Source organism: Phocoena sinus, chromosome 13, assembly GCF_008692025.1.
Source record: "Phocoena sinus isolate mPhoSin1 chromosome 13, mPhoSin1.pri, whole genome shotgun sequence".
Lineage (NCBI taxonomy): Eukaryota > Metazoa > Chordata > Mammalia > Artiodactyla > Phocoenidae > Phocoena > Phocoena sinus.
Window position 1 is genome coordinate 5,891,753 of NC_045775.1, and position 22,985 is coordinate 5,914,737.

The following is a 22,985-nucleotide window of genomic DNA, read 5'->3' on the forward strand; positions in this document are numbered from 1 at the left end:
AGGAGCCGCTCAGGGAGAACTGGCTGGCAGCCTCCAAGGCCAGCGATGTCCCGAGCAGAGTGAGGAACAGGGACGGTACAGGCCTGGAGCCCAAGTGCCTGGGGGGCAACGCCCGCTTCTGCCTCGTAGCAGCTCTGTGACCTCGGACACGTTACTTTGCTTCTCAGTGCCTCAGTTTCCCCTCCAGTAAAACGGGGAGGACAGAAGCCATGGTCTCCACATTAGAAGGTTGCTGTGCCGTCTACATGAGCTGATACTTCAAGCCCTCTCGGAGCCAGACGGAGGGAGGCGGCACGCAAAGGCTCCTGTTACTACTATCACTGCCACCACCCAGCAGGGCACTGAACCCTTTCTGTCTCTTGGTTTATTTAGTCCTCACCCCCGCCTCCAAGGAGGTCTTATTATCCCCGTGCTCAGATGACTTTCCCAAGGGTCCCGGCCTCCGTCATGTTGCTTTGCCTTTGGGGGTCGGAAGTCCCCGTGGAGGGTGTGCCCCGCCTGCAGCGGCGCCCCCCTGCCTGGTATGTCCATCCCTCAGGTGGGTTTGGCCTGGGCATGTGAAGTCCCAGCTGCGAGGGGTGGGGGAGGGGAAGCTGGACAGAAAAGTCCCAGGTAATGTAAATGGAAACTCGAACCGCCAGCCCTGCACCTGGTGTTTTTGCATTTCCCAAGACAGCTTAGACCCCAAGCCACTTCACGTCCCAGCCTGGAAATTCCATGCTGGAGCTTATTTAAAGTCCAGCCCTCAGGTGACCTGGAAGACACCTGGTCTAAGCCAGACCCCTTGCCAGGGGCCCTCAGAGCCACAGCCTGTGGGCAGGCAGGGAGGCTCTCTGGTCCAGAGAGGACGGAGCAATGCTCTGCCCCCCGGGGGCTCCTGGGGGCTTCAAGGGAGACCCCAAGGCCACTTGTCCAGCTTGCGGGCAAACGCGCCCTTGTGCCCCCAGATCACATTGCTAGAAACCCCGAGCATCTGGTTCCCTCTGATGCCACATGTGCGGCAGCGTACCCCAAAGACACAGGCAGCATGACAGAAGAGGTGCTCAGACCGCCTACATAGCCCACTCAAGGTCACAGGTCACTGGAAGAACCCGGACGCGGGGCCAGGCCTGAGCCCGAGGCGCCTGCACTTTCCCAGGGCCGATCTGAACAGGAACCGTGGCCACCACGGTTTAGGGAAACCAGCACGAGCCTCGGTGCTCTGGGGAAACCCCAGACACCAGAAGACAGAGTCCCTGGCCGTGACCCGCCGTAGATTGTGGGACAGCAGATGCAAATGACCAGAGTCTAATTCCCGCATCAGCAGGGCTGGCCCAGCTGCGTCAGACAGACAGACACGTGCCAAGTGGTCAGGGGCGCCGGGAAGCCGAGGAGACCCGTACAGCCGCGCGGTGTGAGGGGCGATGCAGCCAGCCAGCCGGCACCCACCTGTAAGCGCTGATGCCCACCCGACGTGGCTGCAGAAGACACGGAAGTAGGGGCAGCAGGCCTCGCCCACAGCCAAGACCGGGCCCCAGAACACAGCTGCAGGGAGAAGGCGGTCGGGAGGCCTTCCAGCCCCAGCAGAAATGTTCATCTGAAACGAGAGGCGGGTGGAGAGCACCCTTCAGAGACCCTAACCACGGCTGTGCTGGGTCTACACCGCACGCATCCTGTGTGCATCCCTGCAGGGGAGCAAGCCCGGGAGGGGTTAGGGGGTAGCGCCCGCCCCCAGTTCTGGTGGGCTAGGCTGCAGCGCCCAGATCTGAGCCCCACTGCCCCCCAGTTCCCAGAACAGGTACAGCAATATTTGTTTGACTTGTCCACTTACCACTTCCCCAGAATACATTCCTACATGTCGGTTGCTCCAATTCAGGAGGCCGCCCAGACTTGAACTACTAGCCCTCCTGTCTACCGGAGCCCTTCCCGAGAGGTGCTTCGGTGAACAATCACGACACTGACGGCTATTCCCCAGGAACCAAACGTTCAAGAGCAAAGAGGCAGAGCAAGGCCAGGTGCTGAGTGAGGGGCTCCTCAGCGGGTAAGAAGCCAAACCCACGCGGGGCAGAGCTGGGGCACGAGGGCCGCCTGGCCGCCTTCTCCCGCCGTTACCCTGAGCCACGCGCCCTTCGGCGTCCCAGCCCCTACGTGAGCGCCTGTCCTCTCACCCAGCATGCTGTCCCTGCGCTCAGGGTCCCTGGTCACCTTGTGGATTCAGAGGGCACAGCTCCCGGATGAGATGACACTAGCTGAGCCAGCAGCCTCGAACGTTCGCTGTGACACCACCACCTACATCATCAGGCAAACGCCCAGGCGCTGCTTCCACAGGGGAAATGGGCCAGACGACGTGAAAGCAAGAATAAAACCCAAACTGGGAGGGTTATTTTGATCACCCTGTAGACTTGTAGCAAAGACGCGGGCAGCTACAGGGGCATCCCGGGCACCGGGCAGATTTCTCTCGCCCTCTGTCGCCCCTGCCCCGCGTCAGCCTCCCTCGCCCCCTCCTCAGGAAACCGAGCAAGTGAATCAGGTCAGAGCAAAGCGTTCCTTGTCCTGCCATCTCCACAGGGAAAGCTAATTAGTCGCCAAATATTCAGAATGGGTAATTGCTACCTGAATTAATAAGGGCAAACAGCCAGCAAGAAAACAGTGGCTTACTCTTTCCAGAGGTGTGCCTCTCTTAACCCGTGGTTCCGGGCTCTGCTGGGACCGACTGGCTCGGCAAGACACGGGTCCTGCCGGCCGCCCCTGCTCCTGGGTCAGCTCCGACACTGCCGTGGCTGAGTCACCGTCGGTCTCCCCTTGAACACGCACCTGCACGCGCTACACACACACCACACACATGCACGTGCATGACACACGTGTGCACACATACACACGCATGCACCTGCAAGTGCACACAACACACACACGTGCACAGCATATGCCAGAGACATCCAAGGGTTTGAGGAGAATGGAATGCATTAGTATGCTCACCCAGGTTTCCCAACAAGTTGCCCCAAGTTGCCTCAGCTCTGGCCAGCAGGCATAGAGACCAAACTGAGGGGGCTGCAGGCAGGATGAGGAAGGGGGGGAAGAGGAAAGTTGAGAAGACCCTGCAGAGAACGCAGCTCCTGGGAAGGCTGGAAGAGCCGGCTGTAGCCCTCACGCACACCCGCCAAGCACAGACTCCAGAGTCACAGCAGAGCAGGCCTGAGGCGCCGGCAGAGCCCTGTCTCTACATTGCTGTGTGACCTCAGACAGGTCGCTTCCCCTCTCTGGGCCTGAGTTTCTGCCTGTAGAGAAATGGGGTGAACAGTTCTGAGGCGCTGCCCTCCAGGAAGTCTTCAGTTCACGTTTGGGATCCTCAGTCGCCCCTGCCCTTCAGCCCCTCCACCTCCCCCCCTGCCCAAGCACTTAGCACAGGACTTCCCCCGAGTGTGGCAGCAAGTAACTTCCTCTGGGGTGGCCATAGCTCTCTGGAGGAATCGCTATGTCAGAGGTGGCTTGGGCCGGAGCCATCCCACCACCGACACCGCTGTCAAATCTGCACAGGGATCCTGGGCTGTGTCTGGATGGGCCGCCCTTGCTGCCGGCCCGTCCATGAGAAGCTACTGTTCAAATTAAGTGAGTCTACATAATGCAGACAATCCTTCCTTCATTTCTTCACTTAAAGGCTCATTGTGAACAGCTCTTGCCACTGTACATGGAGAGCTGTCTTTCTAACAGCCAAGCAATATTTCTACTGAATGGCCGTATCACAAAAGGTCTAACTGAACCCCTACCGAGGTTATCTCACCTCAGGTATTTCCAACCTTGGACTTTTACAAACATTGCTTATATGTACTCATTTCAAATAAATAAGTTCTCTGTGTATAGATATCTACGTTTATCTTTGAAGGTTCTTATGTGTCTAGGAACAAAGTCTGGAATGCCACCCACCAAGTTCACTGTGCTGACTTCTGAGGGATAAGATTACGAAAGGAAACTCAAAAGTTTTGTAAGCAGGTGTCACTCTTTAATTTTTAAAAAATGAATGAGTGAAGGAGAAAATAAAATGCAGTCACTCTTGAACCTCTGTAGGGCACAGATCTGGCAGGAGCAGAGCCTCGGGAAAGTGGAGTGAGGGGAGGAAGGGAGCGTGTCCAGGGGACAGAGGCAGGGACCACTGCCCTGCTCCAAGAGGCCGGCTCTCCCCAGGGTAGAGAGGAGGGGACCAGGTTCAAACCCTGACGCCCAGCACTAAGCAGGTGTAGGACTTCAGTCTCCCGTGTGTGAAATGGGAAGCACAGGGCTACGCGGTGGCCGGGCTGCCTTGAGGTCTAATGAGATAAATCGAGAGAGCAGAGGGGCCACCATCAGCGTCCTGTCCTGCGACTTCCTTCCTATAGGAGGTTCAGAGAAAAAGAAACACCAAACTGATGGCTGTCCCTCAAATCCTCCCTCCTCCCCCGCCTCCCAGACGGCTGGACCCAGCAAGGGGGCAGGTGGCAGTACACACGCCTGGCATTCTTTCTGCCAGAGAGGGAACTCTTGACAACAACCAGGCTTTTGGCACAAATGAGAAGCCGACTTGAGCACCTCTAGAAACCCCCAAGATGATTAAGGATTGAGACAACCCCCTCTGTCATCAATAATATGGCAATAAACCTACTGGCCGATGTTTTTAAAACTCTTTTTTTCAGGAAAACTCAGTAAGCCCAAGAACCCAGAAACACAGCAGCCCTGGGGCTGAGCAGGAAGGTTTTAAATAATCCCAATGGTGTGTATGAAGTTAAACGATCCGCCCCTTCACATCGATACTCCCTGGATTAGGGGGTCAGGCCTCCTGCAAACTCCAGTTCAAAGGGAGACGCTGATGGGAGACAGTGCCCAGTGCAGCTGGCCTCACACGTCTGTGCTGTCGTCGTCGCCAAACGAGGACCCGCCTCAGCCTCCAAGGATCCACGGCACCCAACCAGGCTGTCAAAATCAACACCACAGCCGTGTGCCCTTGGGAGTCAGTGACCTGAGCCAAAAGGCCCAGGTCCCTCACCTGTAAGGAAGCATCGCCTTCCTCGGGGGCTGTCGGGAGGCCTGATGAGATAAAGCCAGGAGCTAAGAGCTGGCCCAATCCCCATAGCGGCTGCTGACCAGCATGCCCACGGCTCTCAGACGGAGGGGCTTATGGGCTGTGAAATCACGTGCAGACTATGACGGGCTCGTGTGTCTGAAGGCCTTCAGCCGCCTCCCATGAGCCAGCCCTGGGTCCCCCACCTGCTAGTATCCCCAAGGCCGGGAAGGAAGCGGTCCGGAATCGCTCAGCCGCCAAAGCATCTGCCGCGACATTCCTGCGTCGTGGACCTGCTCCCCTCCCCCACTGCCCACAGCCCTCCTGCCCTCCCCCGCCCCTCAAGTGTTCCCAGGGTTCCCAGCCACCCAGGAAACAGCCTCTGGCTCTCTCCCAGGAGGCACTTTGAACATCTCAAGTGCCCCTCTCCAGCGAACATCAAAGACGATGGTGCTTCCCGTTGATCCTCAGACCCAGTGACCTGTGTGTGGCCAGCCACACGGTGCCTGTCGGACACGAGCTGGGAGCCCAGCTTTGATCAGTGAGTCGCTGGCCCCCCAGACACCCCTGTGCCCCAAATTCATTCCACGGTCAGGTGGAGGGAGCTGGATTAGGCCTGGAATTTGCACCTTTATCCCCCTCAATAAAGAGCCGCATCCCTCTAAGCCTGTTCCTTCATTTTATTATGGGTTAGTGGCTCAAACATTTTTAATTTCAGAAATGATTGCAAACAATCGAAGAGCACGCTGGCTCCGTGTCTCCCAGTTAATAATCTCTCCATGCACAGGGACAGCAATATTTTTAGGCCCTATTCAAGTTACCCATCCTGGCTGCAAATGAAATATTAATTAAAGGTTATGCTCGCAGCCTTCGGAAAATGATCACTGAAGGTAGCAATTATATTTCCCCCCTTCTCTGTGTAATAAGACTGCACCTCGCTGTGCAGTAGGAATTAATAATTCTGAGCCCTGTTGTTACAGAGGCAGCATCAAAGTGGAAGAGAGGGTGTGCCCAAGAGGGGAAAACTCAAACACGCTTAGACCCACAAAGAAAGTGGGTGACTTCAAAAGAGCAGGGCTGTCTATTCAGGGCTGGGATCATTTCTCAAGGTCATCAGCAACTCTAGCTGACGGAAAGGGTGGCTCTATTACAAAGCACACAGAGAAACAGAACAGGACGTAGAGACGGCTCCCCATCCGGGTCGCTTAGCGCAGCCCATAGCTTGGCGTGCACCGGTAGCCAATCAGCCGGCTCCCCAGGGCCTTTCCGAGGCACTCAAAAGCTCAGGACAGTCAACGACCCAAGAGCCAGCAGTTCAGTGGCTTCTTAGGCAATGCTCATGCAAGAAGAAAGAGGACAGTCTACAGCCTGGAAAATAGCATCAAGGATGAAATCCATTCACAGACTTTGAAAACAAACGTACGGTTACCAAAGGGGAAAGGTGCAGGGGAGGGATAAATTAGGAGTTTGACATACGCACACAACTATATATAAAATAGATAATCAACAAGGACCTACTGTAGAGCACAGGGAAGTCTACTCAATATTCTGTAATGACCTAAACGGGAAAAGAACCTGAAAGAGAATGGATGTAGTATATGTATAACTGGATCGCTTTGCTGTACACCTGAAACTAACACAACGTTGTAAATCAACTATACTCGAATATAAAATTTAAAAATTAAATTAAGAAAAAGAAACAATCTATTTATTGCATGTAGCTCCTAGGTGCCAGGCAAACTCAGTGAGACAGAAATCCCCATCTTCACCTGAGAGATAAAAGCTGAAGCTCAGAAAGATTCATCGACACAGTAAATGGCAGAACTGAATTCAAACCGACAAACCAACAATTTCGTGAACGAGGGCTGTGTCTCCACCGTTGATCTAGCATGGCACCTGGCACATAGTAGGCACTCAAGAAGTTTTACTTATTTAATGAATAAATGATTGAACTCCTGAATCAACCATCCATGCTCAGCAAAGCTCAGCAACTTCTCAACAAAGAAGACTTAAAAAAACAAATAGTTGTGACTTTAATTAAGTCTCAGGGTCCAGGGAACTGGGAAGGTCAGGGTACAAACGTCCTGATAAGAGGCACTCATCACCCCATCCCCAAGCATGGCCCAAGTCTTCCCCTGGAGGCACCGTCAAATATTTTTCATAAGATGGAATATAACAGTGCCGGAAGTTACAACTATATGGTATGAAACAATTGTGGTTTACTTTGTCCTGTGACAATGTGAGCATCAGAAATTCTTCCAGAAGCTCCCTGGGAGAAGGCTTCAGTGACCACATCAGACCACACTCTGGACCTGAGGAGTGGTTCCCACCACCCTACACCCTTGAGGTTACTCTGGGGCAAAAGTGAAAAGCCTTAGGGCCTCCTCTCAAGGACAAGGTTGCAGGTATTTGGTAGCTGTGAAGCTGGTGTCTCCAGATCACGAGGCCTGGAGCCAGGGGCCCAACCCGCAGAGGAGAATGTGGGGACCCTGCAAAGCTGCCCTGGGGCCACTGAGGCGGGGGTGAGGCCTTGCCCCTCGAGCAGAGAAGAGGAGGGGTTCGCCAGAGCTGTGCAAGTGGAGAGAAGGGTCCGAGGCAGAGAAACTCCCAGAGGGGTAAGTGAGGCAGACTGCGGTGGTTGGAGTCTCCAGGTCCAAGGATTCTTCTGGAAACTGCAGTGCCTTTGTGTACCAGCGAGGAGCTGGGACAGCCCTTCAGGATCTGAAAGCCACGGCGGGCAGGAGAGGGTCTGGGAGTAGGCTGTGGGGAGGCAGTCAGGGAACTCGCGGGCCCTTTGAGCAGTCAGAGAGCAACAGAGGCCCAGCCACCTGCCAGTGGCGGCTGGTGGACTGCAGCCAGAGGGAGGGACACACGCTTCCCAAGGGTCCTGTACGTGTGACACTGCACTATGTGCTGGGCACAGTGTTCCAAGATGCAGACCCTCCTCTTGAGGACATGCAGACCCTCCTCTTGCAGACATGCAGACCCTCCTCTTGAGGACATGCAGACCGGTGAACAGACAAGGTCAGTGCATCCTGCATGCAGCCGGATGCAGAAACCAGGACCCAGAGCCTCGCTGGCGAATGTGGATAGAGCTCAGGTGTCAGAGCTGCTCCTCTGTGGACACTGAGGGCTCATCGAAGCCCACGCGGTCCTGAGACCCCTCCCGACCCTAGGGCCTAGGAACCCCTTTATCACATCACCCTCTGGGATGAGGACACCCTGGCGGGAAGCATGGCTAACACCAAGGCCGGGGCACCATGGGAGGGAGGGACCCAGGGGAGGGCCTACCACCTCCAGAAAAGGGGACCCAGAGCCTCCCGCTGTTTCTGACACCAAATGGATCCACCGATACTCACCCTCCTCGGGCACAAGAAGTCCCAGAGCCCAGAGGCGTCAGAGCCACCAGCTTTCTCCCTTCGCTTAACCTCTAAGTCCTTCCCTACTCAGCAGGGCTTGGCCAGAAAGGCCACACGGAGAGAAGGCGCAGTGGCCAGAGACAGGAAGCAAGGGGGGGACCTGTGGTCACAGTCCCGCAGGGAACCCGGCCCCGGGGCCGAGCAGCCTGGGAACTCAACTGCAGCTTAACAAAGGCCTCAGACCCTCACCAGACTCTGACCTGCCTCGGGGCCACTGCTGGGGGTTGGGGGCAGGACAAGGGTGCTCAGGATAGACCTGAGAGCAGCTGGAAGGCAGCACTGCCTGACCCCGAGGGGGCTGAGCCAGCCAGGCAGGCTTCCCGGCCGGGGACTGACTCTCCACCACCAGAGGGACATGAGGGAGTGGCATCCGAGCGAAGGGGAAGCAGGAATGTTCCAAGCTCCTTTCCTCTTCCAGGAGTCCGTGAGGCTGCTGTCCACAACCCTGAGATACTGGGACAAAGCACTGCCCCAGCACAGATTCCGCCAGTGACCACAGGCCTTGTTCCCAGGGGAGGGAGCAGGTGCCCCAGGCAGGAACCTAGAGATACTGTGGCCAGGGCCACCCCAGGGCTCAGAAGCCAGTGCCGATGGCATCTGTAGGAAAGAGTATTTCATTAGCCAAGTTTGGCTTCTCCCTCCACCTAAGGCCTCACTCATCATGGGGATGGGAACGCCGAGGACACCAGGACCCGGGAAGCACACCTCAGGTGCGGGCAGCCCACCATCCAGGGCCTAAGAGGCCAGAAGCAGCCCGGGCCCCCAGGTAGGAAGTGGGATGTGGTCCTGCCCGGATGGCATACTGAGTGCTGTGCAGCCAGCCTGGTCACGGTCATGCAGGGATCAGGCTGCTGGAGGGAGGGGTCTCCACCCAAAGCGGGGCTCAGGGGAGGAAAGGGGCTTCGCACACACTCTCGTTCAGTCCCTAACACCTAATGCCTCACTCTGCAGGGTCATAAAACAGAAGCGGTCTCTGCCCCCAGGAGCTCCTGGCCAAGGGAAGAGGCGTGATTACACGCCTGATGTAGGGTGATGAAAGGTGATGGTCAGCCCAGGTCGGTGCAGGGATGCAGCGCTGGGGCAGGCCTAGAGGGCACAGCGGGAGTGTGGGCCGGTGGTGCAGAGGAGGGAAAGAAAGAGAGGGTGCGGGTCCCACAGGACCCCGGGGATCGGCTACACAGGTGCCTCTGTAGAGCTTGGATTGAGGAAGTTGGGGTTAGAGGTCCAGACCGGAGTCCTTTCTGCTGAATTCCCCTTCCAGACGTCAGAGGCAAAGAGGAACACACATTGGACACCACCTGCGCCAGCTCTTTCTGCTCAGTGGGAGAAACAGGTCGTCTGCTCTCTGGCATGCCTCAGGTTCCCCTTGGGACAGAGCACCTGCCACTCCAGAGAGGCGCTGCGGCCCTCCGGGAGGAGCCAAGCGTTGAGGGAGGGGCTCCAGTAGGCCCCGCCCATCGACCACGGTCTCGCCCACCGGCCACGCTTCCAGCCGCAGGGCTCCTCCTCCTTGCTTACCTTCCCAGCCTCTTGCAGGACAGCTTGCCACTCCTGCCTGCAGCTCCCACCTTCCTGTTCCTACCTCCTGGCATCACCCGACCTGTCAGAATCACCTTTTTGCTAAGTCCGTTTCATTGCTTTTTCTGATGAATCCTTTCATTATTCCTGAGCCTTGATATAAACTTTCTCTCTTTTAACCTCCCCCCACCCCCTCCCCGACCCCATCCCACCCTCGTGATTTGTGCAGACATCTAATCTAGTAGATCAGACTCTAGGAGCTCCAGACAGACCCCTGTGGTCTGCCCACTGCGGGCACTGGGGGTCCTTGGGTACCACTTATGGAGTCGAATGAGAGGAGACTTGCTTCCCTCACACTCTGCCTGGTTCGGGTTTCACACCACACCTTCCCGTGCAGATCTCAGGAACCAGGATGGGAACACACAACCCCACTCACCCCCACCTTTGAGAAAGGCTCCTTCCACCCTGACGCGAGTTCGCCTCCATCTATAGGAGTCCACTGGGTGCTCCTCAGAACCTCCAGTCTTCCCTCCCAACTGCAATCTTGAAGGGCAATTTTGCTCACCAGTCCTGCACCTTTGTGCACCTACCGTGTGCTGGGTGTTAGATGAGACAGCAGGAAAGCCATGAGAAACGGCTGGTGCTGGGCAGGGGTACACAGCAAAGTGGGAAGAGTGTGAACCTTGGGGTCAGGGAGACCCAGCCTCAAACTCTGGTCCTAACACGTGCTGTCGTGGTGATCTGGGAAAGTTACCCAACTTTCCTGAGCTTCAGTTTCCTCAGCTGTAAAATAGAGACAATAATAGCTTGCAGATATATGACTTGCTTGCAGACTTGTCATAAAGATGTAAGGAAAGTGTGACACACTGTGGGTTCTCAATAAACATGAGCTGTTATTGGACACTGAGTTCACTGGGGAATAAAAGCCCAAGTTCTGCACCCAAATTACCTGTTCAAACCCTGGCTCCACCACGAGTTTGCTGTGTAACCTTGGACAAGTTGCCTCACCTCTCTGTGCCTTGGTTTTCTCATCAATAGAATGGGGATAATATGCTGAACAGTTTCAGAGTCTGTGTGGGGGCTGATGAAGAAGTTTGGGAAATAGATAGTGGTAATAGTTGCACAACACTGTAAATGTAATTAATGTCACTGAATGTTGCTTAAAATGGTTAAAATGGAAATTTTTATGTTATGTGTACTTTATCACCATTTCACAAAGTTAATAATGCAATATACCAAGAAGCAATGAATCATAGGCTTTTAATGGGTGCAATGTATGATCTGTGAATTATATCTCAATAGAACTGTTTTTAAATAAATGGAGATGATAATAATACACAGCTAATAGGATTATTGGAGGGGATTAAATGAGTCCATACGGTGCTTGGAAAAGTTTAAAACCCTATCCAGCACCGTGTCCAGTGTTGGCTAGCATATAAATATACTTCATCCACCATTTCATTTAATCTTTATAAGAACCCTACAAGATTAAGAAGTATTTTTACTCATTGTATGGGTAAAAAAGATTGACAGTCAGAGAACTTTAACCACGTTGGCATGGAAGTTGCAAAGCCAGGATTCAAACCCCAGGTGTGTCTGACATCAAAACCTATCACTATAGTCTGGGGACCCATGTGGAGAAGACGTCTGATTGAGTCTGAGCAAGCAGCAAGCTGAAGGGCTCCCGAGCTGGGAGCACTGTGGCTCATGGTGGCAGCGGGGTGGACAGCAGGAATTACACCATGCAGGTGGAGGACAAATAGGCCTGCAGGTAGACAGGTGAGTGTCCAAGGTCCTCGGGGGCCATGTGATGGCCGCTTGGCTAGGCCACAGTACTCAGATATTTGGTCAAACATTATTCTAGATGTTTCAATGAAAGTATTTTTTAGATGAGATTAATATTTAAATCAGCAGAGTTGGAGGAAAGCAGACCCTCTGTAATATGGGTGGGCCTCGTCCAATCAGTTGAAGGTCTTGATAGAAAAAGTCTGATCTTTCTTGAAGAAGAGAGACTTCTGCCTGCAAATGGCTTTTGGACTTGAGCTGCAACATCAATTATTTCTGCCTCTCTGGCCTGCCGGCCTACCCTGTAGATTTTGGACTTGCCAGCCTCCACAATCTCATGAGCCAATTTTTCAAAATAATCATCTCTCTCAAGAGATAGAAGATAGATAGGTGATAGGTAGGTAGATAGATAGATGATAGGTAAATAGATAGATAGATAGATGGAAATACATAGATACAATTATAGATATAGTTACAAATACCTTCTATTGACTGTTGACTATTAGTTTCTCCGGAGAACCCGGACTAGCATAGGCTGCAACTTTCCTGGTCATTTTATGACCAGAATGGCCTGCTCACTATTGCCACGAGCTCCCATCATGGCCGGAGCACCTCAAGTGTGCCCTCTGCCACATCTCAGTAATAAGATCTTGAAACCCTGTCACCTTCCCAAAGAAGGAGAAGCACAACTGGGTTTGGGGATCTGTGAAGTTTGGGTTTTCTGGGGCCTTTTTCATCTTGTTTTAGAATCTTTTTTATAATTATTCAAACCACTCAGAAACACCTGAACTTTCCACTTCTAAGTTGGCTGTAAGTCACCTGACCCGGGTGTTGCTAGGTGAGAATTAAAGATCTTGAGTCTGAGAAGTCATTCTGCTTGGATACAGGAGGAAAGGTTGCCGTGGGGAGGGCGCCCTGTAAGTGATGAGGTTCCTGGCTACTGAGTGTGGAGCTCAGTCCCTGTGATAGCACACAAAGGAACACACGCACGACACCGGACCCCTCTAGAGGCTTCTCCTCCCATACCTGCAGCCACAGCTCTGGGCTCAGAAGCAGGGGCCTGGCCCTGGGCACTTGGCAGCACAGACGGTGCTGGTTTCCAAGAAAGGGGCTGACAGCTCTCTGAAGCTGCGGGGAGGGGGAGGGGCAAGAGGGGCCCCTCTCCCATGTGGATGGCCAGCTCTGCTTTGCCTGCCTAAAGTTGAGCTTCCACCTGAGCCCTAAGGACGTGGACAAGCCACAGCGGTCACCCCGCCAGCTGCAAGAGTCAGGACTCAGCTGGCAGCCAGAAGACAGAGAAGTGGCGGCGAAGCCGGAGGGGCTATTGGTTACTTCATTTGCTTCTCAGAACAACTGTAGGAAGTGAGTGTTGCAGGGACTCAAGGTGGAGAGGGGCTGAGGCAACTGGGAGGCCAGTGGGACCGAAGCAGAGCTCAGCGCGGGGGAGGGAGGGTGTGAGCACGTCCAGTCACGTCCAGATGGAAGTGGCGTGCGGGACGCAGGGCCCAGCCGGGGGCTGACCCCACAGGGCAACAAGCGTGGCCCTGGGTCAGGGCACCTCTCAGGAGCCAGAACAGCTCGTTTCAAACCAAGACAAGGCAGAGACCAGCTCAGGACAGCCTGCCTACAAAGCTTAAACCAGCCCCAGATTCGGGATGCGTTGGCAGCTAAACCTGAAGACTACACATACTTGTTTTACAGTGAGAAAAATGAGGTTTGAAAGCAAATCTTGAGCTTAGGATGTGATTCTAAAGGAGAATTGACTTGAGTTGGAAGGCTTCTCTGCCTGCCTGGCTATCCCACATCACCCAGAGCACTGTCACCTCCATAGACACCCGGCCAAGTCCGGGTGGATGGCACATCTGACCCTCGGAGGCTGCTGGCTTTCCTCTGCGGTGAACTCGGGAGTCCCTGGCCCAGGGGACCGCAGTGAGCTGAGAGCGCAGAAGGGAGGAAGTGAGTGCTCCCACTTCTGCTTCCTCCACCCCGCACAGCAGGACTGCCTTGAGGAGTGGACCTTTCACCCGTGTAGGGGCTGGGAACCTCACTTTCCTCTATAAAACTCTGCATGTTATGCAAAGATGCTCAACGCCATTAATTACTAGAGAAATGCAGATCAAAACTACAATGAGGTATCACCTCACACCAGCCAGAATGGCCATCATCAAGAAGTCTACAAACAACAAATGCTGGAGAGGGTGTGGAGAAAAGGGAACCCTCTTGCACTGTTGGTGGGAATGTAAATTGATGCAGCCACTATGGAGAACAGTATGGAGGTTTCTTAAAACACTAAAAATAGAGCTACCATATGATCCAGCAATCCCTCTCCTGGGCATATATCCAGAGAAAACTGTAATTCGAAAAGATGCATGCACCCCAATGTTCATAGCAGCACTATTCACAGTAGTCAAGACATGGAAACAACCTAAATGTCCATCAACAGGTGAATGGATAAAGAAGATGTGGTACATATATACAATGGAATATTACTCAGTGATAAAAAAAATAATGTCATTTGCAGCAATGTGGATGGACCGAGAGATTATCTAAATGAAGTAAATCAAAGAGACAGACAAATATTATATGATATCACTTATATGTGGAATCTAAAACATGACACAGGGCTTCCCTGGTGGCGCAGTGGTTGAGAGTCCGCCTGCCGATGCAGGGGACGCAGGTTCGTGCCCCGGTCCGGGAAGATCCCACATGCCGCGGAGCACCTGGGCCCGTGAGCCATGGCCGCTGAGCCTGCACGTCCGGAGCCTGTGCTCCGCAACGGGAGAGGCCACAACAGTGAGAGGCCCGTGTACCGCACACACAAAAAAAAAAAAACAAATAAAATATGACACAAATGAACCTATCTACAAAACAGAAACAGACTCACAGTCAGAGAACAGACTTGTGGTTGCCAAGGGGTTGGGGGGTGGAGAAGGGATGGATTGGGAGTTTGGGATTAGCAGATGCAAACTAGTATATACAGGATGGATAAACAACAAGGTACTACTGTATAGCACAGGGAACTTTATTCAATATGCTGTGACAAACAATAATGGAAAAGAATATGAAAAAGAATATATATATACACACACACACATATATATATGTATATATAACCTTATGGCTTTGTGGTACAGCAGAAATTTATACAACATTGTAAATCAACTATACTTCAATAAAATAATTTTTTAAAAAAACTCTGCATGTTAGAAAGATGCCAGGTAGAATGTGACCAGTGGACACTTCAACAGCACAGCACCCTGTACCACCCTCCATCCTGTCCCCTAGGTCCCCAACTCATTATCTCCCTCCAGGTGTCCTCCAACAGCCTCCCACCTGGTCTGCAGTGACGAAGGGCACAAAAGCTGCCAGCACTACATGGCAGGGCCCTGGCTGCAAGTGCACAGGACAACGGGGGAAAAGCCCCAAGGGCAGGGTGATGCCTTGGGCAGCTCTAAGAGCACATTCTTTTCTACCTTCTAGGAATAGTCACCAGGGGGCCAGGACGGAGGCTCACTGATCTACTGATTCAAGCTGCTCTGGGAGATGACGCTGGAAAACACACTGGCCATGGCCTCACAGGGTCACTGGGACACACATTGTAATCCATTCCCTAGAACCCAAGAAGAAGCTCGAGGAAGGCTGTCAGGCCAGTTGGGGACAGTAGAAATCTTAACTAAAAGAGACTCACCTAATAAAATCAGTGTACTGGGAGTGCAGGGTGGGGGGTGGGGGGGAAACAGTTACCAGAGGACGACAGTCAGAAGGCAGTGGGTGCTCAGAGCAGAGCTGGTTAATGAAATATCTGAATATTTACGAGCTCTTTAAACATCTCCAAGCCAAGAAGTCACAGTAAGGATGAGTCGCGGAATTAAAGTGGTGCAATGGAACCCTGGAGGAAGGATGCCTGCCTGTGCTGTTTAAAAATGACCCAGCAGGGCTTCCCTGGTGGCACAGTGGTTGAGAATCTGCCTGCTAATGCAGGGGACACGGGTTCGAGCCCTGGTCTGGGAAGATCCCACATGCCGCGGAGCAACTGGGCCCGTGAGCCACAACTACTGAGCCTGCGCGTCTGGAGCCTGCGCTCCGCAACAAGAGAGGCCACGACAGTGAGAGGCGCACCGCGATGAAGAGTGGCCTCCGCTCGCCGCAACTAGAGGAAGTCCTCGCACAGAAAAGAAGACACAACACGGCCAAAAATAAATAAATAAAATACTGAATACATAACTACTTAAAAAGAAATTACAGTTGCTACAATGTTTAAAAAAACACAAAAACGACCCAGCAATAGCACTTTTCTCTCCCTCCCTCTCTCTCTCCTATCACAGGTCTTGTGATATATAACAGTCTGTCCCAAGTCCTTAATATCTTCATAGGGCTTTCTGGCTTTCCGGAAGGATTTGGAGGGAGCGTGTGCTTTTCAAGGTTGGAAGTTTGTAATTCCGTATTGCTAAAATCTAACACTTAATAAAAGAACAATGACTCCTCATCTGCAATGAATCTTGATGTTCTGGAGGGTTCCAGCTTACGAATGGAAGCTGGTTCTTACGAGATTTGGTTCATTAGCTGTACCATCTGAAATTGTTTGCTCTCAGTTTTCGTGGTGGTTAACAGTTCGGGAAGCAGTTTTTACATACCTTAGCGGGTGGCTGGAACAGATTCAGTGTTGAAAGAAAGTTTATTGAGCTGAACTGAGGTATCTGATTTGATTTTCACAATGGCCTGTGAGGGATTAGATTGTTGTTGGAGGAGGGAGTTCCTTTTTCAGATGAAAATCTCACACCTCCGTAGAGAACAAATTTGATCACTCCAAAAAGTTATACTGTCTCAAGTTAGTTTCCTGCCCATTTCAGAGGCCCTCCCCCTACTCTCCAGAGGTAACATCATCCACAGCTTCCTATGCATCTGTCCAGAAATTTCCCAGCTACACAAACACATACAAATATCTTTCTGCAAACAGTGGATGTGTACTATTGTCATGAGTATTTACCTTTTTGTTTAAATGTAATATCTTGCCATGCTTTCCATACAAAATTTACCTCATTCATTTCAATGGCAGTATAATATTCCATTGTATGGACATCGTAATTTACTGACCAAGCTCCTCGCTTATCACCATTACAAATCTTGCTGTAATGAGCCACCTTGTTCCCACACCTTCTCTTGCATCACCAGAGGATACCTGACGAATAAATCCCTAGAATTAAAACTGGAGGCACTTGCGGTGTTGATACGTAATGCGAAATTGCCACCAAATGATGTAAAGTTGGGACCAATTAACCCTATCACCAACCATGTGCAGGAGGCCTATGTCTTCACACTCAACACTGCAAATGACCAAATGGCTCCTCTTTGCCAATATAACTGGTGAAAAGATGGCATCTCATTTGACTGGCAGTTATGAATCGGTGAAGTGAAGCATCGTTCACGTATTCCCAAGTTATCGGTTTTTCATTTTGTAATGTGAGACTAAGGCTCAGAAAAGATGTAAAGGGAGATGTTCAGATGTTTCTCTGAGTCACTGTGGGGCAGTCACCTCTGCCTGGTGTCAGCTCCAAGATAATAATTCATACGAATTCAAATGGACCAGCTAACAAATATCCCCAACGTAACGCTCAGGCCAAAATCGTTTCTACCAAATTTCTCTGCAAACCGAGCTTCTGAAAGGAGGAGAAATTGAGTTGACTTGCTTGGTGACCGGATGTAACACTTTACTTCTCCGAGCTTCCTGTGCCCAAGTGTCTGTTAACTTTATTAAAACACACCCTCTCTCACGTGCAAAAGAAATGTGGCGGGAGATGGGCTGATAGGCCACTGGAATCATCGTGTCTTCTCATTCCAGCTGAGACAAGTTTGCCTCCTTTTCTTCCCCCACACACACCTGGCTTCTCATTTTAACATCTTATTTAATTTTCGCTCTGCATAGGTGATACATTCAGGTGGTTCAAAACTCAAGACAGTATAACCAGGTAAACTTTGAGAAATCTTCATCCCCTCCTTCCCCTGCCTCCCTTCATAATTTTTCATCCCTTTATTGTTAATAGTTTTTATCATTAAAATAATAGGGGCTCTTCTTCATTTCCCAAGTTTCAAAATATATAAAGATGCATCGGCTTTTTCAAATGATCTTGGACTTCTCCAGCCTACTTGCCACCACCCAGGAGTCACCCTCTTCCTCCCCTCAGAGGATCCGTGGACCAGAGATCTCCAAGGTCCTGCCCAGAACTAGACCACAGGGTAACCATGAGAGAGTGCCAGAGTTCAGCTGCTATGAAGAACTGTTTTGAGCATCAAAGTTCCCCAGCGGGGAAATTGCTACTTGGCAAGTGAGCATCTTATCCCTGGAGCATGAAGGAGATACAGTCAAGGACTCTTTAGAGATTTCTGCCTTTGTCAGGAGAAAGGAGCATTAGTTTCTTCCACTTCCAAAATTCCATGTTAAAATTCATTCATTCATTTATTCAGCACACATACAAAAAGTTTCCTATGTGCTTAGCAACATGTTAGGAGCTGCTCAGCAAAAGCTGGATCGGAAATCATCCCTGCGTTCAGGGAGCTTCTAGTCCAACAGACGATACATCCACATCCAGGGCCGTCAGGGGCAGGGGGGCCAGTTTTGCAATGCACAGATTTCCCAGCTGCACTGAGGCCCTGAGTCAGACAGATAACCAGTTAGCAGACAGACAGACACAGAGGAAGGCTGTCATTAGATGCCAAGAATCAGTGGGAGGGGGCAGGTGGGGAGCAGAATGGAACAGGATGGAGCCTGGAGAACAGGGCTCTTGGCTGAATTCAGAGCAACATTCCTCACCCACACGCCCCAAAGGCCGCCCTACTTACCAGGCACCACAAAGGCGGGACCGATGTATTCTCAGAAGGGTGGGTTTCGGGGCTCTGGGAAGGGACGGGGAAGGAATCAGGAGACCTGGGCTCTGTTCCGGGCTCTGCCTAGGACTGACTCAGCCTCGGGCAGCCACGGGGCTCCCCTTCCAGAGTCTTCTCCATCTGATCGACATGACACCTGGTCCCTTCTCACCTTGTGGAAGTGTCAAAAATAGGCAGAGGGCTCTAAAGGCCCATAAAAATCCATCCTCAGAAGGCGACCCGTGACACAGACTCTGCTGAACGGGGAAAAGGCAATAATTCCATGAGAGTCTTTCCAAACATTTGTGGAGTCATCTCTAGGAGGAACCCAGAGGCAGGAGGGGAGAAACCCCAAAACTCTGCAGGACCTGCCGTCCATCCAGGCTGGTCCCATGTTGAGAGTTTATCCCCAGCTGTAGAGGGAGGGACAGCTGTGAAAAACAATGGAAACAACACGGAGTGCCATCTAATCTGGGCCAGGCCTGTGCTGGATGCCCGAGTCCATTGTTCGGCTGTATAAACTTAAAACCATTATTATGGGCCAAACTGTGGCCCCCCAAATCCATACGTTGAACTCCTAGCTCCTAGTACCTTAGAATGAGACTATATTTGGAGATGGGATCTATAAAATGGTAACTTAGATAAAACGAGGTCACTAGGGTGGGCCCTAATCCAATAGGACCGGTATCCTTATAAGAAGAAGAGATTAGAGCACAGACACACACAGACCATGTGAGGACACAGGTAGAAGACACCTGTCTACAGCACAAGCAGAGAGGTCTCAGGAGAAAGCAATCTGCCCACACCTTGATCTTGGGCCTCCAGCCTCCAGAACTGTGAGAAAATACATTTCTCTTGTTTAAGCCGCCCAGTCTGTGACATTTTGTTAACGGCAGTCCTAGCAAACTAATACAATCATTATTTATCACCCCGATACTTTTAAATGTTTTTAAGCCATATGCGTTTATCCTCATTTCTAAGAGTAAATAAAAGGTCCTTATAAGAGGAATCCATAGGCTGTGTCCCCTGCAAACATATGCAAACACACACACACACACGCGCACACACTGTCCATATCTGATAAAACATGGTCACCTCAACCAGTTCAAACACTGATTACAGTCTGGGTAAATCCTGATTTGCCTTTTCCCAGGTCGTGGTCCACTTGACCGAAAATAGCCGTGACCGTGTTATTTGGAGGAGATAATAAATCTCCCCTGCCTTTCTAATAAATAAAGATGTGGCTATGATTTTAAGATCAGGTCCATGCCGTTACCAGAACATCTGTGGGAGCGCTGGATGCTTCCGTTTCGTCCAGGCTCCAAGTGCACACGGGACTCCAGACTGTGCGAGCCACTTTCCCTGAGCCAGGCATAGCCCCGCAGACATTCCCGAAACTTCATCAACTTCATCTTCCTCGCAAGAGATCACCCCAGCTGCCAGGAACTCAGAAGTGTCAGGGGATCTGTAATCCATTTTGTTCACTGCTAAAGGCTGCTCTTTTCCGAAGGAAGCCACTGCCCTGGAAATGAGGGTCACAAATGAGCCGAAACGTGGATCTACCCACCAAAAACAATAAGTCATTTTGAAATGGCTCTTCTCCCTGGTAAACTTTCAAAAGATACCATTTAGTCCAAGCGAGAATGTAGTCTTCTTCTTTCTGATGGCCCTACCCGGTGAAAACTGTTTCTCCATCCAGGGAAACTGTGGAAATAAAACACCTTAAAAACAAATTTTCATTTTTCGTAATGTTATTTTATTGAAAAAACAACATGAGAATAAAATAAGAATCCAAGGCTAAAATTGCCCTCAGGCCCACCCCCTGAGAAAAATTGGTGTTTCTCTTTATCCAAACCATTCTCGTTTGTACGTAAATTCAGTTTTCATGTATAAAAATGTTAAATCAAGTAAATAGCCAGTAGTTTGTTTTTCTCTTTCTGAAAAATGTGCCTTCTTTGAAAGGACACAAGGGTAATAACATGAAAATGGGCGGAAATCACAAAGGCTGTGAGTCGTGGAATCATCGGCTGTCATGTGACAGCACAGGTCCTAAGGTCAGGGTCCCCGTCCCAGGGCCCGAGAGGGTCCTTGCTGTGCCCGCTCCTTTCGAGGGAGGAAACACTGCCACCAGCCTCAGAAATGGGTCACCAGAGTCCCTTACAACTTGCTCAGCACTTTGCCTTCCATGTGTCTGCCCACTCAGCGATGGCAAGCTGCTAAGAGTGGTGCCTATCTGAAGGAAAGCCACCTGTCCACGTGAGAATTGCCCCTCACCTGTGTCCTTTCCCTCTGTACCTGTATTGACTTCAGAGGAGGCACCCAGCCAGCAGACCAACCCAAGAGGACCAGAGGCTAATTCTCATCCTTTCCCGGACAAGTTGTTTCCTCCAGGAAACCTTTCTGAGCATTGGGAAACTACTCCCAGTTCAGGGGGCCCGGCCCTCACCCGCTGCAGCTTCTGGAGACTGAATTTGCCCGGGGGGAAGCGGTGTAGACAGCAGGAGGACCCCCATCCTCCCCTCCCTGCCCCCAGGCTGGCCCAGAGCCCAGCAGGGGTCCCTGCTCAGGGACTGCAGCCCAGACGCCCGGCTCCGTCCTGCTTCCAAACCCCTGCCACCCCGTCCATGGTGATTGGCCCTTTGGTCTCCCTTCTCAGCCAAGTCTTCAGCCTGCCTCACCCCCAGCCCTGACGGGGAACTCCCAGTACGGCTCCCAGACTCCTCCAAGGGGAGCGGGGAGGACAGCAGGCCCCCTATCCATGTTCTGCAATCCACGGTCAATTCCAGAACATTACAGTCCAAGTCAGAGCTGTGAGGGGCAAGCCAGGAGAAAAGAGACAAACCATTCACACCGCAATGGCCAGACTCTGCTCTACCCCAGAGTGCCCACCAGTAAACTTTCCATTAGGCGAATCATTTCATTCTTCCCTTCTTTCTTCCTTTCCTTCCTTCCTTCCTTCCTTCTTTTTCAGAGTAACGCTGGCACATAGCTAAACACACACACACACACACGTACACACAGTAGACACACACACCCTACCTCTGTCATTAAACTACATGTTGCCATGTGGCCAGAAATTGCAATATCCAATAGGGAAAAAGGAAATCACATGCTCTGGCTGAACCAGAGGAAGAAAGACGGGACGAGGAGCCTTTGCCCGAGTAGCAGCCCGTAAGTGTTGGCCACATCTGTCTCGCTCAGCGGAGTCACCCAGAGCACCGCTACCTATGTGTCCCAGGACAGCCCTGCCTCCCCTTCCCGTTTCAGGTCTTCCCCTTTGTCTCTCTTTCTCTTCATCACCCACAGACACGGATGTCCTGGGCATGCACTCATCCTACTGGGAAAACTACCTGATTATCTTAAGACTTGGCAGGCACTTGATAATTGTGGGCCATGGAGAAGAGAGCGTCAGGGCCTTTCTGGAATCTGGATCACGGAGGCTGTCCTTGGAACAAGCTCTGGGCCCTCCTGCTTCCTGGGCCAATTTGTGACCAGAAGGCGTGCGAGCACTTGTGAACATGGGGACTGTGTTTGTGTGTGTGTTTGCATGTGTGTGATGCACTGGAGGGAGCCTGCAGATGGTGGGGTGAGGTGTGGATCCCCAGGTGTCTGGTGGGAGCACACCAGACGGGGGCGAGAGAAAGTTCCCATCTTGAGCCCTGTGCCCCAGCACGTTGGCAAGCTATCAAGGATAGAAAGGACCGTCAGGAACCCCCGGCCTTACAGGGGCAGAGCTAGAGCTGAAATCAATGGAGGTCAAGGCTATGTGGAGAATGTGGTCAGGGGCAAGTCCCCAGTGACAACAGGCCAATCCAGGCCAAGCACAGTTAGCAGATCAGTGAAGGGCAAGGGGGCAAATCCGATTCCATAATCAAGGCCGTCAACGCAGAACCATCAGGGACTCCCAGAGCAGTGCACCGGATGGAAATATCCTGGCCCCAGAGGCAGAAGAGGCGGTCAGACCCGGCTCGCCTGAGCTGTGTGACCCTAGCCCAGTCACCCAACCTCTCTCAGCCTCAGTTTACTCACCAGGCAACCTGGGATGCTAACAACACCTCCCTCAAACCGCTGTCAAGGACAAATCCAGTCCACCAAGGCGCTCTGAGACCCATCATGCTGTGGAACTGCTTGTCTTTGTTTCCAAAAAGTACCTGTCAGCTGATCTGACAGAGAGAGCAGCGCTGGCAAAGCCTGGAGAGTGAGGCAGCCTGATGTCGTCAAGGGACGTAAGGAAACTGGGAGGAGCGACAAACAGGCAAGGAAGTTAGAGGGGGGACCCCACCCCAGGTTAGTCTGGGGCCTGATCCATGAAGCAGGGCAGGTGTCTGGAACTGGAGAAAAGTCACTCGGGAGCTGGGGTATGATACCTGACCTGGGAGACCACCTAGGAGTCC